This window comes from Mercenaria mercenaria, chromosome 10 (genome assembly GCF_021730395.1).
Source record: "Mercenaria mercenaria strain notata chromosome 10, MADL_Memer_1, whole genome shotgun sequence".
Taxonomy (NCBI): domain Eukaryota; kingdom Metazoa; phylum Mollusca; class Bivalvia; order Venerida; family Veneridae; genus Mercenaria; species Mercenaria mercenaria.
In genome coordinates this window covers 62,053,862-62,074,955 of record NC_069370.1, presented here as the reverse complement: position 1 = coordinate 62,074,955, position 21,094 = coordinate 62,053,862, and positions in this window count along the sequence as shown.

Genomic DNA, 21,094 nt, shown 5'->3' with positions numbered 1-21,094 from the left:
GTTTCCAATTTTGTGTGATTTGACAAGTTCTAGAATTTATAAACAAATCGATAGCCGGACACTTGAGAGAAGCAAATCGGATTAGAATACATCTTGAGAAATCGACATTGTGTCTGCAGGAAGTTTGAAGTTGTCTGAAATCTTAAAACTGTTTCACGTATGCACCTATTGTACTTAGGAACATTTGTTTTGTACATCAGTTTGTAAATCAACTTCTAACTTTCTGAATTTAACTACATATTTTTTTAATTTCACCCAAAATATGTCGTGATAAATCATTAGTATGTTAGAAAAGGAACTATATTTTACTAATAGGTATTTGCACCTTTTAACCCAGAGATGTGAATATAAAATTTTATTTACAAATACTACACTATCTGTTTAATAATTTCACTTTCTTCCTTTACATCTCTCTACCTCATTTTATAAAAATGTGCCTTATTTCAGTTATAGGGTTGGGGTATGTATCATTTTCAAACGACAGTAAATTTTTTATTATCTATATTTCATTTCAGTGACAGTTCGAGGGCTGAGCGCGAAACTATTGTATCTTGTTCTTTATTTATATACAGTTACAATAGTTTCGCGCTCAGCCCACGAGTTGTAAATATTCATTTTTTCATCAAATCGTTATTTCCTTATTTAATGGTCAATGACAAGATGTAAATATTGTACTTAATAAAAAATTCGGAAGCTTTAATCGATTTCGTTGAAGCCAAATGATTTATATTGCAAGTGCCATAGTTATTTTGGACTGAAAAGTAAAGACAAAATGCGACATGCTTTGTTTTTATAAACACTGGACATGTGCTGGTCTGTGCCTCTTTAAAAAGTTCGGTTAGAATAGATTCAAACATTACTGTCTACAATTGTAAATGAAATCTATGTAAACAAAAACCGATGCATTTGAATAAGAATGAAAAAGAATTTGAGACGAAAATCGTAAAAAAATCAGAATCTGAACACCTCAGTCAAAGAGTTACTCGAAAACTCATTTGAAGTATATGTATTTTTCTTCTTTTTTTCAGCAATGTAATAATTTTAACAAAAGGTGTAGTTGAGTTAAACCTCAGATCTTATGTATCATTTTTCCATGTACAGCGGTACAAATCTGTACAAAATAAGCGTTGGACTAGCCGTCTTGTAAACGCTTTGTGGACTTATTCAGATTGCAACCCGATATAATTGCAAGGTACAAATGCCCGCTTAGCTCAGTAGGAAGAGCGTCGGTCTACGGATCGCGGGGTCGCGAGTTCGATCCTCGGGTAGGGCGTATGTTCTCCGTGACGATTTGATAAAAGACATTGTGTCTGAAATCATTCGTCCTCCACCTCTGATAATTCATGTGGGGAAGTTGGCAGTTACTTGCGGAGAACAGGTTTGTCTTGGTACAGAATCCAGGAACACTGGTTAGGTTAACTGCCCGCCGTTACATGACTGAAATACTGTTGAAAAACGGCGTTAAACCCAAAGCAAACAAACGTATTGCACAAACAGCAAAATTACGATGGTAAGAGTGAAATTGGGTATGTTAGCATTAACAGACAAAATTGCTATCTGCTGTGATGGATTCCTATCCTGATTGTCTGCTAAACCGTACTTAATTATACTTTAATGGATACTTTAATGGGTACTGACTATCGTAATGTAACGCAATCACGGCCTTTTCGTGGTGATAATGTTGATATATGGTAAACATGTTTGGCTTCCTGTAGAGAATTAATTGAATAACGAAGAAACAAATAATTCAACAGGGAAAACCACGCTGTAAACACACAGCCCCCACCCCCCCACTCCTCGCCATGTAAACAAACCATTTAATTTAAGGCATCGATGTGTTCTTGCTAATTCAGTGGAAGGATTTTATTTCATTTCGTCTGAAATAGTTATCATTTCAAACAGCTCCAGGATTAATTTATGTAGTCAGAGAATATCTGGTCGTCTAGCTAACATCTGAGATGTACATGTAGTTTTATTTTTTACAAGATTAGAGATTGGGATTTTAATCATATCTAAATTATAAGCTTCGTCAGTTTAGAAAAAATAGTGATTGCCGGTAAGACATAATTCATTTTAACACGAGAGTTGATGGACACCGTATATTAATAAAATTGTAATGTCCAGTATATCATACTTTTTCATAACTAAAACAGTCTGCTTTCTATTTTACGTCTTTTGTCGGGTTTGTCGGTTTTGACCGGGTCAAATATTGCTTTTTTTTAAGAATTGACATATATTTTTGTTCTAGCTTATCTTTGTCTTTCTTCAGGCATATTCCTGTACGGATTTCCTTATTTTTCTTTCACATTTCTCTGCTGGTTATGGAGAAATGCTTCAAACAACTTCAAAAAAAAAACAATGCGGACTTTAATGTTGCTAAATATGCGAAATAAACGGAAACCTCCTCTCACTGGAGTAATTAATAAAGACTGTACCAATTTAAATATTTTAAGATTTAATAATTTTAAATTAGAGGGAATTTCAAATGAATGACAGGTAATTTGATCATAATGTATTATCTTTTCACCTTCTTAAGATATTCATTCGCCGTAAAACCCAACTCACTCACTCACTCTTAAGATATTCTCTTAAACGAACTGTCTTTCTTGCACCTGAGTCTGATGCAGCCAGATATTGTCAGGTGTTTTAATGACAAATTAAAATGATTTAGTGTAAAGTGCAAAACATAATGACTAGTAAACGGACTATCAGAATATAATAAGGTAAGATGATAAAGCTTTGCAGTACGTTGAGTGAAACAGTTACATCATTCTTTTGTTCAGAAATTTGCCTAGTGTGATGGTGTATTACTGTTTAAAGTTAAAATCGGCGACCGACTGTATAATAAGATACTAGGATCTTAAGCGGTATTACAAAAGTCTTGAGTTTGTCTATAAATTACCTTTAAAACTCTTGATTATTTTGAAAATGAGTGTTAACCTGTGTTTCCACTAACATGGCTGATATATTTAAGTTGATTTGGTTGATCTTTTCTTAAGACAGATGCCATGAAATGAACATAAAATACAGAGCTTTTAACATCATTTATCTGCCTTAGAAGGTGCAAATTATCTCTTTACTGCTTTTACTTAAACTACAGGGAAAACCTACCATTAACTTTAATGCTATTTTACAGCTTTCAGACTCCAGTAATTCTGTGAAAGCGTTTCGAAAAGAGCAGCATACTGTCACGGGCATTATACATTTCTGAGAAATAAAGATTTATATGGAAGAACGGTTTATTTATTATCAAGGCGATATTCAAAATATATTGGTTAGTAGATTAGTTTTGCATGTATTGCTGCTGAACGTGCTCTTAAATGTTTTGGTTGTTTTAATCTTTAAACTGATAGGAACACTGTCACTCACCGTTCGTTGTACCCAATCCATCATCCATCGGTCACACTCTCAGCAATACCCCTCTAATGACATCTCCTCTGAAACATTTTGATAGAAGTGCATGATAAACTTGCCATTGACGTTCATTGGATGATTGTCTTAAATGTATTCAAATAGTTTTTCTTGGTTGATTTTTTATATGCCACCCCTCCCCCTCTGAGTTAAAAACAGAAAAAAACACCCGCATCTCCTAAACGTCTGGCCTGATTTTGAAATAGTCTTTCAGAAATGTTGGTATTTTTCTATCAAGAGTCTGCATTATTCTGATTCGTTCAAAGAATGGACACCAGAGGATACTTTTCAATATAAAATGTATATTTGTTTCTTTAAAATAAAATGATTCTTAAAGGTTTGTTGAATATATTCCAATATTGTTTAAATTAATCCGATTCTTCGATGCGCATGGCTGCCGGAGAGCGCGCTCATCTCTGTAAATAGCGGAATCATGGCAGATATCATTTGTAGTATTTCAAAATAATTTTACACATGTTCTTTGGTTGTCTGTCAGTAAAAATGAATATCATTAAACGTTAACCCTGCAGAAGGATTGATTAAATTGTTCGGATTCTTTAAAGAAGGCGGATATTTTCATGTGTAAACTCTATCACCATCATTTATAATATTTACACACGAAGGGAATCGCTATAAGATCTTATAAATGGACCGGATTGAAATAGAAAGCTTAGAATTATGTGCTTTTTATCAAAATTCATATATCCATCGGAACGCCTTATTTCGTAAACAGTACTTGTTTATAGCAGAAACTCTCATTTGCAGAAACTGCCTGTCCAATTTCAAAATATTTTTCTTATATATGTTACAATTATTGTTCATATCATTCTGATTTTTCAAAAATAAAAAGTGCCCACTTAGGAAAAAAGTAGACAAAAGGTTTTAAAGGCCATCTCAAATGAAAACATTTTCACAGAAATATTTCTTGGGTGACCATATATCAAATTTGTTGAAGACATTTTTTTTTTCATATATGGCTGCTGAGTACTCGGCTGTGTGGATAACTTCGATAATATTCTACCGCTCATCTGCATCCATTTTTTTTTCAAGAAAACTGACAGAAATGTTGTTATTCCTGTCTAAGCTTTGAAACTCCGATGAGCGATAAAGAGCAATGATTGTCATCCCGTTTTTAAATTCATTTTATAGCCGTCATATCGTGCGGTTATAATGTATATATCAAACTTTAAAATTTTGAAATCGGGAAAGAAAGCTTAATTAGGAGTGAAATAATATTTCATTGGAGTATTGGCATTTAATAACATAAATGTCCAACAGAAAGGCTGCATCCAACCAACGCACTCATCTGCATGCACCTTTCTTGTTTTCCGCAGAATGTAAGAAATTACTGTTTATTCTGCACAAAAATAGTAAGAACATTTAGTGCGATCTCAAGTTAACATAGGGACTATGTCTCTAAAACGTTTTTTTAGAAAGTTACAATAATCCCCCAGTTTACCAGTTGCAAACAAATTCCCAATTTATACGAATTATACTATTACAAGGATAAACGATAATTACACTTAAAAATTTCCAACATAGAGAACACTTAAAATTTGTTATTTTGCAAATAACTATAAATTAGATGGTGTTACGTAGGAGGGCCTACTTACATTAAATATTAAGTAAAACAGTAATACATTGATTCAAATATTAAAGTTTATTGATATCCTAACATGTTATTCTTGAATTGAATCATGCATAGATAAATAAATTTCCAATTGTTTGCTAATATGTCAATTTAATTTTTTTCTGCAAAGAGAAAAGAAATCGTACTGGAGCCGCAAACGAGAAAGTCACTTACGCATTCAGATAATACTGAATTGTATTGTTATCAAAAGGATTTTAGTACCTTAAAAGTACAAAATGGTATTTTCTTTAAGTGACTCAATTATTTAGAAACTATCAAGGTTTTCCTTCAACTAAGTCAAACATTTTCTTGTTGGTTTGTCCTGACTTGGGTTATACACGATGTGTTTCAATATATTTTCGTTATTAGGAAATAAATTGAGAGAAGAAATATTACTGGATCAAAATTAAACATATTGAGTAATAAAACCCAACTCAGTACGACTAGAATAAAGTCTGAAAGTAGCAAATTCTCAATAAAAAGTAAAATTTGTGAAATATACATTGTGTGCATAAAAGCATAGGCGTCGAGATTCTACTACTTTTCTCTTATCTGCTAGTTTGTTCTATACCAATATAAATAATGCATACGAGTACATTCCATTAATTTGGTTACAGGCATGTTCACTGTAATTTTAATGTTGTAACGTTTAATAAACTGATTTAGAAAACATTGTATATTTTACTGCATTAGTTAAGTATCAATTTAAGTTATTCAGTTTCTGATATTCTAAAGCATGTGTTCGGATTATCTGTAAATAGTTCAGTTTCGCTTTAGCATGCACCAATTAATTTCCACCTAACCCGTTTGTCAAATCAAAGTACGGCCAAATATATTGAATGTCAACGTTCAAGGTGCATTATTACATCTAGACCTATAAATGTTAATGTTAGGTTGTTACCTTTAGCAGTGTTACTCTATGTTTAGTAATTGTGTTGAAATATATTATATATTATCATTTGGATACATGGAACGCCACAAATCAAAGCAAAGCAATAGCAAACTCAATTGTTTCCTTCACGAGACGTACTGAAATATGCCTCACCCATAACGTGCGCTTTTTATTGACACAAATAATTTTATTTTACCCATGATTCTAACAGACTTCAATTCTCATTAATGTTTTCCATAAACAATTTCATTCTAATTGAGACATCATTAATGTTTGTAACAAATCAGTACCAAATAAAGCCATTTTTTATATTTGTGTCCAAAATGGTCAACACTTACAATGAAAATATCCCGCAAAAATCGTTTCTATGATGAATTAGAGTCATATCTTGTTAAGTCCATGTTCCATCAAACAAAGCTGCTTATATGAGCCGTGCCATGAGAAAACCAACATAGTGGGTTTGCGACCAGCATGGATCCAGACCAGCCTGCGCATCCGCGCAGTCTGGTCAGGATCCGTGCTGTTCGCTAACAGTTTCTCTAATTGAAATAGGCTTTGAAAGCGAACAGCATGGATCCAGACCAGACTGCGCGGATGCGCAGGCTGGTCTGGATCCATGCTGGTCACAAAGCCAGTATGTTGGTTTTCCCATGGCACGGCTCATATGTTATCGATGTCGTAGAACGATTTCGGAAAATGAGCGTCCGGAATTAAACGTCTGCTTGGGAAATGTTCATGCTGAGAACATCATGCTGAGAACATTTATGACAGTCATAACTCAAGCCAATTGAACTGCAGGTTAAAACCACTTCAACGATTGGTTGAAATAAATTAATTGATTAGTTTGTATGGTTTGAATCTGTAACATTACTTATATTATGGTTACAACTTTTTTCAAGAAATATGACCCGAAAACCTATGCCAAATATTGTCAGCTTCAAAATGATGAACATTTCTTTAACAGTCTTTTATATTTAAGCAGATGGATGATTTAAGCATAAAAACTGTACGTAAAAAAACATGACGAATTTTGCCATTCAGTAAGATTTGTTTGAGCAGCATGTAATCACGGAATAAACTGAAATATCGGCTAACTGTTTGCTCTGTGCTCAAAACCATAACTTACAAGACGCAACATTTTCTGGTGTTCTGCAAAAAATTATATTAAATTTTAGAAAAATTATGTTTGATGATAAAATAAAAATTAAAGTGTTTTGTATAATTACTAATGTTTAAGTTTAACACGTAACATTTTCTGACGTTCTGCCAAAAATTATTGTGAATATTTCAAATAACATGGTTGATAATGAAATACAAATTAAAGTATCGAATAATTATAATTGCTCATATTTAAATTTGAAATAATTCATGTATGAAAACAGAAAAACAGCCTCATGGAGAGATATTTGATTTACAACTGAAACTAAGTGTTAATATTTTATTGGAGTATTGATAGGCATGAAAAGAAAATTTAAATATCGCTGATTTGACCAACACATCAGACTAAATTCCTTATTTTATGTGTCCTTTTACGACTTCCTGTTTTGCAGTGCTATATGAAGTACACGTTATGCAAACAGGCATTTTTTGTATTATAATCATGGAGTTTTGGTCAAATATAATTTACGCTTAAGGAAATCAAAAGCAGTGCCAAACTGAGTCTGTTGTTATCTTGCTTTGTTGCACTCTATACGTCCAAAGGTTCCTCCTATAATTTATTTTCCAAACATAAGAGGATAAGTGTTAGTTAGTGTCAGTGTTCGTATTGAGATTTAACGAAAAGAACAAACGCACCAGAAGTGACATATAAGAATCCCTTGGGTTAAAATTTCAAAATACTCTTTATTAGGCTGAAGTGATGAATACTTCCCTGGTTACACATAAAGTAGTATAGCAACACAAAATGCTTCCCCAAGATACCACAAAATGCATCTTTCTTTATGATATATGATAGCATTAAACGTCAAATGGTGTCAGCTTGTTTCTAATGTGAATGCCAGACTCTCCACCCACTTTAGGAAAAGTAGTAGACCTCTCAGTTATGACCTCACGGATAGTATGTGAGTTTAGAATAAAGATGCAGGTTAATAATTTCTTGTAAAAATTAAGAAAATGACGTCTTTGATTCCATTAAATAATGGACATTCACTCTTCCCTTCCAATTTATGCAAAAACCTTACTCTCCGAGGGCTGGTTATAATTCGTAATTGGATTTTCTATTTTCAGTAACTTATTACAGTCATTCAGTAAATGTCGAATTTTTATGCAATGTCATGTTTTATGTGCATCTTGATATAGACTGCCGCTTAGAATATTAAGCATTAAGTTTTTGGAAAGATTGATATTTCGAAATTAATAGAGGTAAACGGTTTTATGTTCTAATGAAAGTAAAGACGTAGAGAATGATTAAAGATGGATTGGACCTTTGCAATGCAACTAAGATTATAAATGCATTATGACTAATTTTGTTATAGTTGATTTATATATTTTTGATGTTTTCATACTTTTCTCCTTACTGGTACTGATGATAAACCCGAACAGAAAATGAGATTTTTTTACCTGTAACTTCTTTATTTCTGCAAATTGAAATCAATGGTCGGTATCAAATAAAGCTTAAACTTTGCTGAAAACTTTACATAATTCAAATTTATATTTAGTAAGCAAACTCACACGAAGTGAGGGTCTGAAACGGGTATGTAAAAAGGGGACTGTATAAACGTTGACTGATGATAAATTCGAACACTGTCATTTACAGAATTGTCTTGGTATTATTATATTGAAACTTCCTCCAAAAAGCTGCAACAGTCATTCCTGATCAAGTGATGAAAAGTTAACAAATGTCAGGCCTTCATGTTTCGACAGTGAGCATGCGCAAAAAAAAAACACCCTCTTCCCCAGTAATTTTGGATAAATATTTTTTATACAAATTTATGTAAGTCATTTATTCATACAGAATGTTTACCAATTTTGTTTTTGTTTACACCAGTTGGGGTTGTAAGTGGAAACTATTAGATGGTGTGTTCAATTTTATAAATAACCCGTTTGCAATCGAATATTTCCAAGGTGGTCGACTTTATCATCAGTACCAGTATATAATTTTTTGTAGACATAAGCTTTAACGACTTCTTATAAATGTTGTAAGAATATTTGCAGGTTAATGCTGATAATCTGTTTTTGATGGCAGTATTGCTTTTGATTTTTCGAGTATAAGTGCATCAAAGAAAAATTTCCTTGAAATCTGTGCTAAGTGAATTAGCGAAGTGAAGAAAAGTCAAGAGCTTTGCAATGTTTCGAAATTTTGCACCCGGTACATATTAATCAATGTTGTTTTAAATTCTTTGAGTTAAATGAACTAAACCAAGGTAAGTGGTTGTAATGATCCAATAACATTTCAGAGGTTTGTATGTAAACGTCTGTGCAATAACGTTTAGAATTTATTCTAAAAAAACACAAAGTGGTTGATGTGATAATTAGAATGGCTTGCTTATAAAATTTTGTAATTGTTTAAAATCAAGGAAATTACTTAATAAAACTAATAAATTTATTAAAAGGGGCACGTCTACAAATTCATGTTATTTGTGTACATTGGGAAGTGTATTTGTAGATCTAGTATATAGATAAATACTTTAAAGATATTCTGTAATAAAACACAATTATCCCTTGAAAGAGTGATATCAACCACATCTTAATCAAACCTGAAAGACAATAATAGTTTTTTTCTTAAATGTTGTACAAGGTCACCTTGTTTTAACGTCAAAGTTTTATTACGTCACTTTGCCTGAGGTCAGTATGTGTTTTGGCTCCGCCTTCGAGCCGATATGATGTTTGCCAATGATCATGCGACTCCATGAAACACTGCTTCTACAATAATTCAGCAGTAGTTTGCATATGAGTGCAAACATGTCAGATTAAATATTTTGTTGTAATTCTATGTTTATAAAAATTATCAGAGCATTCGAGTTTTTTGTCGCTTATCTTATCACGGTACACGGTTTAGAGTGTTTGTATAACCACAGCGAAACCAGTTATCAGACAATATCTAAATACTTGATATATTAATATATGAATCCGAACAGAAATTTTTTTAAATACTATATGGAAAAAAAATATGTTTACAGTGATACATTAGTCTCCATTAGTGAAAATAATTGGACAGAATGGTACTTGAAAATGTTAAAATTAGCGGGTTTTGTGCCCTATCAGACTGCGAATACTTACTTACTCTGATTGGTTTTGAAAACAAAGATTGTCTGCAGAACATCTTTGTGTATTATTTGTTCCAAGGAATGCATTCACGATTTTCAACGTCAGCCATAACGATAAAAAACTGGAGACAAATTACACTAGTCTTACATTCATGGAAATCAAATGAAAGCTTACAAATTATTTCAAGCAAAGAGAAGAAACAATTTTCTTCTGTAAACATAATTGAATTTGAATTATCATTAATATTCTTTGACTTATGAGCTGCATGTTCGTTTATAATCATGCTTTGTCTTTCTAAAGGTTGATTATAGAAACGTCTTTCAAATACAGTGTTAATCAGAAAATAGCTTACAGTTTTGTAAGTTTTGAAGATTTGCCGAATTATGTTTTGAAGGATAACTAGTTGCAATTTTGATGAAATGCCAAATTCTTTCCCAATGCCTTAATAACAATAAAATATGCAACAGCGGTATTTCTATTCGAAATAATTTTATCAATCGAGATCTTGTCCGAGACTGTAGAATGTAAACACCAAAGGGTAGACAACAACACAACGTTAAACATATCGCTTAAGATATGAACTAGAAACGAGGTGTAACTGATTCGATTGATTGCCTAGAACTATAAAGTTAAGATTTGTATTCTAGATACATTGTTTTCAAGTTCAGCGGTTTAGATAAACTTGTTTCTTCAAGGGCTTGCATTGTGTGCATTAATTGTTAAGTACTTATTTAAGTACATGTAGATATGCCCCTATACATGCATAGTTATATTCATAACTGATATCTTTTTGTACATAAAATAATGGTTGTTTGTTTTCGCTTTAAGCTGGACAGATTCAGTCTGTACATAAGTGCTGCAAAGCCGGTACGCTCCCTCAACTCAATTGAATTCGGTAATACTTTATGACATGCAGGCTAGAGAATGTATTTCTAAGTTCAAGCTTACTGACAATACCCTTACCATTTAAATAAGCATGCATACCCGAATTTTTCTAAAACTTTACAAATGCCCCTGATCTTAGCATTTCGCACTAAATATATTAAAAGACGCAAATACAGAACAGACATTATTTTGACGTTTTTCAAGTTCGGGTTGTGGAACCCATAAAGATTTTTTATTTTAAATGAAATCGCCGTGCGAACGTCAATACTAATGACACTTTCACGGATTATCTTGTAAATTTCTAAAAATCAATAAACACCTACTTCGAAGTATTAATATTTTGTCTGTCAAAAATTCTAATTAATTTCAGTATCGATTTTATCACATGGCATTGAGTATGCAATCATTACGGCTGAATATTTACGTTTGCATGTCACATTAGTTCAGAAAGTAGATCCTATAGTGAAAAGGAACGTTTACCGCCCGTAGAAGTTACAAATGATCTCTCTCCGCTGTAGTTACCAACGCCAAGCTATACACTACCTGTTTTCTGTTTACAGTTGTTCGATTTCCAGTTCTTGTGTGAAAACCTTTAGGAAAGAGACACTACCTGTTAACAATACGAACAGGTGTTCCACTGGAATATTAAAGCGGAATAACGGAAGAACATTGTGAATTCTGACAAGGAGAAACACACGTAAGTAGAATGGATTTAATAATATCAATTAAATGATGTTTTACATGTCCTTTTAAAGTTCGATTGAAAGGCTGGGCAATCCGATGTCGTGCGTTGTTTACTTGTTTTTATTGTAAAATATGTCGTGTATACAGTGTTATGTTTTATAAAGATGCATGACCCCAGTTTAACTTAGCCTAACAAACTGACAAAATATAACAATTTTTTATTTACAATTTCGTATATGTCGTCGCGTTTAAAAGTTTTTCAATGACGATATTTTCAATTTTCCTCCTGCTCAAGAACAAATTTATATCATTTATGTAATAAATATAAGTACAGATGCGTAAATAATAAAACGATTATTAGATTTGCATCGAGCAATATAATTATCTCTACACCCGTTCTTTCGCGGAATAATATTGCGCTCCTAAAGTCGCACAGTGTTGCCGCATATTTCCCAACCTATAATCATAAGCTATGACATTAACGTTTGCTCGTCGAAATCAAGAGAAAGCTTTTGACCTCATTTAAAGCAAATAGAACGGGTTCTTTTCTCTGGATATTCCATATAGGTCTTGTAGTTACATATTCTATTAAGACTGAACATGATCTTCTGATCATACTTACGTCTGTCGTCTGTTGAAGATTGTATTCTTAGGATCTTTTAAATGTAATTACGCTGCTGCTTTGACTGAGGAAAGATCTAAAAGAGTTCAGTGACTGAAATACAATCCCTCGTTATTACATGTATATAATAGATAGGAATCATGAAAATACATTTTTGTATTTCAATTATAACAGAATATGTAAAAATAATTACTCATTTCAGGAAATTTAGATCATTTCTAAACATTATTTGTTGCATAATTCTTTTATCTTCTACGAATATTGACTATTCATATTTCGCACGTCATTTTCATCAATACTTCTCTAATGATAGATTTCGTTGACTTGTGTTCCAGGCATATTTCCGTTCTCCAAATCGTATGCTAGTATGTAACCTGTCCAAATCTAAATCTAAATTTAAAGAACTATTTTCCACCAAAGGGATTACGAGTAAGAAAAGTAGAAATGAGTTTAAATCAATTGTTCTGAAGTTTGCATTCACATGATGATTACACTGGTAAGCTATCTTTATCAGTGAATATATTTTTGGCTTAACTAGACTTACATGTATTGGAGAGTGGCATTTCTGTTACAATAAATTGTCTCAAATGTGTTTCAATACGAACGTATGACTGTGAAATGCAGCTCAAATATCTGCCGGGCTGTACTAAAGAAACACTTTCCGAATGTTTAATTACAATTTCTATCATTATCTGTCCAAAATGGCAAGAGTGACATCTGTTGAGCACGAAATATGTTCAGATATCGTGCTTGACAACACTAATTTACTTGTTACTTTTGTAAATCTGAAGATGGGGACTAGATATAAGCAAGATGTATCCGATTTTATTGATTGCTGTGAATTAACAAGAGAAATTATAATGTATATTAATGATACCAGTTAATCGATCAACATAAACTGATTTTATTACTGAAGATTTACATTAAACCGCTTTTAACTTTTCTTACATATACATTGACATAAATGCCAGTTTCGAATGTTACGTTAATGAAATTGTAGATTGTTACGTGCTACAGCTGATATTGGGAATACACTTTTTACTACCGTGTTCAGAATGCGATCGCTTACCCATAAGTTTGCTTTTTTAAGAGAAATGTTTGGCTTGTTTATTTTCCTGGTTATTCAGATAACCTTTCGTATCATTTAGAGCAAAGCCGAGCTTTTTGACATTTTTAACACGGTGTGTCTTCCCGTATATTCATATCGGGTTCAGTACGAACATGTAGCTGTTCTATGTTGTTTGAAAGTGATTCCACTTTAAAGTAAATGATAACATTTGTTTTTCCTAGGATAAATGTTAAAATACAAAACATTTACAGTTGGCAGTAAATGATTAATTACATGTATAATTCGATGTTGTTAAGAAGATATATCAATTTACTGGAAAAGTAATTAATGTAAAATCCATTTAATTTTAAGGTTTTAGATTGTTATGTGCAGATACATACCAAATGGTGTTTTTGCAAAATTTATGCATCATCAGCAACAACAACAACAACAACAACAACAAACAATGACATGAATAATTTAAAGAAAACTTCAAGCTTGCAAAAGAGAAATAATTTATTATTCAATTTTGTCCACACATGTCTGGTCTTTGAAATTTGTAAAATGTCATTAATGTTGTGTCTTCAAAGAGGTAAGATTGAACTTTGTTTTACAAAGGCAGAATGATAATATTTCAAATGTAAAGACAAAGTACTAAGAACTTACTTAGTCTTAATCTTATTAAAAAAGTGATAATGAGCAAATGCAAAGTAATGTTTTCAAACATTTTTCTTATTAAAACGTTTTATCAGTTTCATCAAACACATTTATTTCGTAACTATTTCCATGAATCAATTGTTCATTTTTCTGAAACACTACAGGCAAAGTTCATTCAAACCTCGGTTATGTAAACGATAGACATTTTTGGAGCTTTTATACATAAGAATCAATTGCTTAAAATGATGATCTTTTTGTTGTGATTAGTATCATTTTACTTATTGCAAACTGCCTGTTGGAGTAGTTCTGGGCTAGTGTAGCTGAAGGTGAAACTTGCGCTATTTTGTACGAGTTTATGTCATAAAGTAATTATTTTCATGCATCTACACCAGTTTGTTCCCGATATATTTTGAGTCAGCCTCTATAGTTTCCAATCTATAGACATTGCGTACCGTTGAGGGAAGCTGGTAAATATATGTAGCAGTCTCATACCTTTTTCTTATGTGTTTTAATGTGTCCTCGCGTAATATTTAAGAAAGTTTTCTTATTTAAAAGATATCGAAATCAGAGCCGAACATTTTGTCCTAATGTTAAAAAGGGGAAATTACTAATATACCGAGTATGGGGGTATATTACGTATATATCTGCATGATAATTCATTAAAAGAAAGGAAGGGTTTCGCGAAAATAATTTGTTATCGTATGCAGTGTTCGGACTTACGTTAATTTTCCATCTAATAGTGAGCCTGTAACTTAAATGAATGAAACATTATTTTAAGACAAGCTTTTGACTTTTCACAAAATTTTCGCGAAAACTGTTTTAATTTTCGTGAAATTTAACCGGTTATCATATGCAAATGTATACCACCATTATATGACCATATTCAAACAGAATTAGTGTTTCGTATTGTGTTAGAAACCGCCTAAAATTTCGACATAGTCTTGACTTTTCTCGGCTATATACTGATTTAAATGTAGTACAGATTAGATTAATTTCTTGTCCCTGTAAGATGTAAGTGTTCATTCAATGTTCAGTGGCGCTCTGTAGTCGTAAATCTCACAGGCTTAACAGATTACAGGATAGATACTTAAGATCGTATAATAAATTTCTGATCGATGCTCGTGAGATTAGCATCAATTTCCGACCATTGGAATAAACCATGTTAATGAGTCATTAAAAAGAGTTTCATATCCATGTCAGTTATAAGAGTGATTTATCTGTGCTATTTAGGCTTTCAGTATTCACCAGTACTATAGCTTTGCACGTGCTGAAAGCACTGCTGGATTACAGAGATTCTTGAGTAATATCAATGTTCATTAGACTTCATTTTGTTACGAAATTCTTGACATTGAGTGCGAAAGATAAATGATCAAAAGATGACATATCCGCTTACATCAACGAAATACATTTTTCTATGTGCTGAATAAAATTAAGCCAAGTGTCTCTTTTTCTTTTATCTTTCCGAATTAGCTAACGATTGATAAAGCTTTTGTATATGTGTTAAACTCATTCAGGAAATTCATTCCAATTTGCATAAAGCGAGCATCTAAAGGACTTTCTAACATAAGTGGTCTCTGTTTGCTATATGTTTTTTTCAACAAGGAACTAATAATGGTCTCTAAATGCAAGTGATATTTTAAGCAGGTTTAGATGTTACAGTAGTGTCATACTTGAAGGTATACTTGATAAAACATTTCATATTTGAAAATATGAAAAAAGTCTATATATGGTAAATGTAAACATAAATTTATGTGTATTAACAGTAATTTGGTTTTGGCCATTGATCATATGTCTTTGTTCATTTTTTTATACTTATTAGAATCCATGGAGGGTGCTGCGTCCTTTGAATGTAGGTTTTCCTGTCGAGTTTGTCCTTGCTTTTAGTACTATGCTGCTGTATATTTCTAAAATATCGATGAAATAATCGTTATATATAGATATTTTTGAAGAGTGTAATGTTTATAATTATTATTACACTACAGGACAGTAATTGTGTTTGTACCAAAGCGTGCGCTCGCTTTTACTCCATTTCATGGTAATTCCAGAAGTGAAGACTGATGGCCTAACAACGGTTAAAAAGACTTCATAAGAAGTTGCGTACGGATATACTGATACAAAAAAAAACAACAACAAGTGCTCCCGATAGATTCTACTCCTAATCAAATTGGACAACGCGTAGCAAGAATGCCGGTTGTATTGATAAGTGATTGAGTGGAGTCAAATCAAATCAAATCACGAGACACAAGAACACGATCCATTGATACGCGGCGTATTAGTGTCTTTATATTGGGACAGACGTCTGGTAAATAGCTCTACCAGAAATGCGTTAATTTCAATGACATACTTTCATTGTCAAGCTTTCAATTAGATTTTCTGTGAACAGTCTTTTTGGCACTAGTTCAATTAGTTGGATCTTTATTCAAATGAGTGTAGGAAATACTCGAGAAAATTATTTTCAAAATATGATACAGTATACTTTAGGCAGCATTTATACAAAAATACCCTGCCGCTGATTTAGTAAAATATACAGCTGTCAAATTGATACAAAATGGTTGGAATTCAACCGTATAAATCATACTTCTATAAAATCTCGAAAATAGCTTTTTCACAACTGTCATAATGACATTATGACAACTGTATATATAAATGATTTTGTTCTTTACTTACTTACAGCTTGCAGCTGTAGCTGGTCCTTAATCACAGAAAATATATCATTTAAAATCATTTAAGATGAATGTATATGACAAGTTTCATAGGTATTTTGACTGTAAAATATGAAGAAATACGAATATAGCACTAGACTATATAATATCTAACTTTAATTACAAACGAGTTATTAAGAAATGAAATGATGTTTTTGTACATGCAACTTGATTGCAGAAATGGAGTGAGAAACCTTGAAACGATTCTTCTTCAATATTTATAACTAGGATGTAGTTCATTTTCAATAGAAAGAAATACATTGCAGCGAAATATATAGGACATCCCGGAAATGGATTATAAGTCGTCAATTGTAAAGACTTTTCAGAACCGTGTAGCATATTCATAAATCAGATGTTTACCTAATTTCAAATAATGTACACTTGCATACAGCAAAGTTAGCTGATAACAGAAAGAAGGGGTATGTTTTGCTCTTGTTAACCGGATTGCTGTCAAATGTAATTAATTTCCATGAATGCCTGCGAAACTTTGCTTATTTGTGATTTAATTGGTAATGACTATTGTTTTTTATGGCAATAATGTTGATATATGGAAACAAGTTAGTTGAAAAGTAAGGAACGCATAATTACCAATGCCTTGGAGTACTGCAAGTCTACTCTCTTTTATGAAAAAAAAAAACAACGATGAATTTTACTTAATATCATTTGGGCTTGCTATGACATCAAAAATCCAGGTTAATTGTTAGAAAATTTAAATGAATAACGTTATATCTTATCACTTTATGATATGAAATAATGTTTTGGATATGGCAAGATAACAGTATGTGGATTTTAATCACATTTGAATTGTGAGCTGAAAAAACCCCATATGCAGCAGGATTTAAAAGGAATATCAAACACGTATGAATATATCCTATATGTTTTTGTTGCGCAAAAATGTATGCTATTGTGTCTAAACCCGTTTTCATTTTCCACTCAGTTGTGTAATTGCAAGGGAAAATAGATAGCTCTGCATGTTAGTACTGGCCTAAGGCAAGTGTTGTCATTCTGTGTGGATCACAAAAAAAAAATACATTTTTAAACTTCTGTTATTGATATAATCAAAACTACCATAACTTTCACATAAATAGTTTTGTAAAATCATTTTTGGTTATTTGAAGGACTAAGAAATTATTTTTTAGACTTTATTTAATATATATTTGAAAACTTTTAGGGTCTACCTCTAGAATAACTATTATACATTGACCTACACATCTATTATATTGAATAACAAACCCGTAACTAGGAGCATAATAGTCATGTGTATTTGAGGGATTTTTAATAAATATTTATTTCTTTATAATCCCTGGAAGCATTATTCATTAAATTTTATTTTGAAATAATCTCCTTCTTTTAGAATTCAAAGTAAATGTAAGCATGCAGACCAGGCCAAGCATTGTCCTTCCAAGCCTGAACAAGCTGACAAACAGTTACGAATGCTGATAAATTCAAATTTGTTTTAATTTTGCGATACAAAGTTTCTGATGGGTAATGATTTAAATATAATGGACAGATTACACTACGAATTGCTCATTATCTTAAACAGTATGTAAACGCAAAGTTATAATATTTCGTGTTAATAAAAATATAAATTAATACATACAGTAAAATAGAAAAAGACGAAACTCCACAGGCAAAAACGAAAATGTTGCAGGCTAGGTTTGATTGAACCTGTTCATGGACAGTAGCGGAAATGGATGTTATTGTCCACGCCCTTTAGCTCAGGGTTGAGTAGAACTCAACATTTACACATTTTACAAGTACAAATAACGAGTAGAGACCTCCTCACATGTGCACATGGAACCCTCAACGATGCACTTGTGTGTCATTCCGTGAAAAGCGACGTATGGTTCCTGGATAAAAAAAAATGGGCTTCCCTTAAACGAGAACTAAACAAACTGGACTTTAGAAAGGGGATCTAAGGTTAGGGAGCCTGCATATCACATACACTGCCAACAGACAAAATAAAAAAACAGACCCCGTATCCAAGGGGTGACTATACTATACCCAAAGCTATGAAAGTGGGAGTATTGCAAACATCTTAGCCGAAGTGTTAAAGCTATAAAACTAAACAGTACCAATAACATAATATAAATGTCGTGCAGAAAAATCTGAAGAGATCGAAATATAACAGCTCTGATTGAAATGTACGGGGAGACTTTCTACGGTCGCCACACGGCACAAACAAGTGCGAAAAGTGGAAAATCCACAGGTCGACCAAAACAACAAAAAGAAAAATGTTGCGAGCTCGGTTTGATTGAGCCTGTTCGTGGACGGTAGTGGAAATGCATGCTACCGTGCAAGCTCTCTAATGTATAAAACATCTCAACACACAAAGAGCATGATAATGTCATGATTATCAGAACATAATAGGAAAGGAAACTTGGAGACAAAGTACATCGTCATTTGTGGTAAATCCAGAGAACGCTTATGCATTACATAACGCAAGCAGGACAATTTTCCCTCGGGATGTTCTTTAAACATATTTGATATATCATTAACTTTTTCTGCCTTATCAGCTGCATGATCTTTTGAGAACTTCGTCTATCGAATATTTATTCTAGAAACAATACCTTTGAAGGGCAGAGACTACGACCTCTGAAAGTTCTTTTTTTTCAGCTTGCAAATTTTGTATGTTTTGAAAGAATACTAATTACAACTTCAAGAAAAATGCATTTGCCAAAATACAAGACTATCCTCTAATTTCTAAAATAAATATAATATGAGCCGCGCCATGAGAAAACCAAGATAGTGCATGGATTAGTGCAATAGTGCATAGTGCAATGTTGTTCGCTAACGGTTTCTGTAAGTGCAATAGGCATTGAAAACGAACTGCATGGATGCGCAGGCTGGTCTGGATACATGCTGGTCGCAAATGCACTATGTTGGTTTTCTCATGGCGTGGCTTATATGTTTAATATGGTTCAAGCTGCCATGGAATTTGAGCTAAAATATAAATCAGATAATTTGATAAACAGATTTAATTACAATTAAAACTTATTTTCTATAGCCACAGAAGTTTCTTTTGTCAGATGATTTCTAAGAATTTGCCCTGGCTGCTACCTTTATCTACCAGAAAAAGGAATTTCTAACGCGGCTTCTTTGAGTTAGAGTAGTATTTTAAATCGTTGGCGTCGTAAGGTGCATCGTTTAAGACGATTTAGGTATATTATAACGTCAATCTGACTAAAGTACATCTCCTATTACGCTACGCATAGGATCTGACAACGACCTATTCATAGCCTCGTTCTGACGACCCTTTCGCTAGCCAATCAGAGCTTAACTTACAATATCTTGCAAATATACCTGTAGACTTGACTTTTGATATTTACAATTCTTATGTCGTAATGTGTTAGATAGCCGGTTAGCTCAATCGGTAGACCACTTGCATTGTAAGCGAGGGGTCACGGGTTCGAACCCTGGAATGACTGCACATTTTTCTTACTCTTCGACATTCCAACAAGTCGTCTGATTGGTTAAAATAAAAATAGCAATACAGGAAATCCAAAATATACAGAAGACGTATATGAATGGGTCGTTCTCAGATCTTCGTTTAGAAGATGAAGTACTTTAGTCAGATTGATTATAACGTAGACTGATAAATGAAATAAACACATGGACTAAAGGAAAATATTGATTACCAGAAGACAAAACAATTGAAAAAAACGTCTTCAAGTACAATATAGAATCTCGTATAAATCTATGCTTAAGTAGAAGGAAAACAGTTATATAAAGAAACTGAATTGTAAAAACTATCGTATTTTGCACGAAAAAAAGAAATGATCGTAGTTTTTATGTCTCTAATTATTGCTACATACATGCACCTCAATTTATAACAATCTTCTGAACAGTCATTCAAACCGAGTCCTGTTATTATTTTGTTTGGTTGAATTCTATGCTTCCAAAGGATCTTCTTACAGATTTTATTCCCACTATGTAAAATTTCGTTGGCTCTGTCTTTGTGGCAATGAGGATATTAACGAAAATATACTTCATTAAATTTTTCAGTTTAAGGATATCGACTATTGAATTTGAGATCTGCAGCGTTGCGTTATACCATTAATGGGCTATATATTTGTGCACATTCAAACGATGTACATACACAAATGAAACTAATTGGAAATAACCATTTATTTTAAAGGGAATATAGATAGAACAGGTAAGTTAGATTAAAACATAAACCTTATTTAGTTATATATAACTATCCACCATCTGCTTTCAAAAGGGACACAGCCCACCCGCTTAGCTCAGTAGGGAGAGCGTTGGTCTACGGTCTACGGATCACGGGGTCGCAAGTTCGATCCCCGGGCGGGGCCTATGTTCTCCGTGACGATTTGATTAAAGACATTGTGTCTGAAAT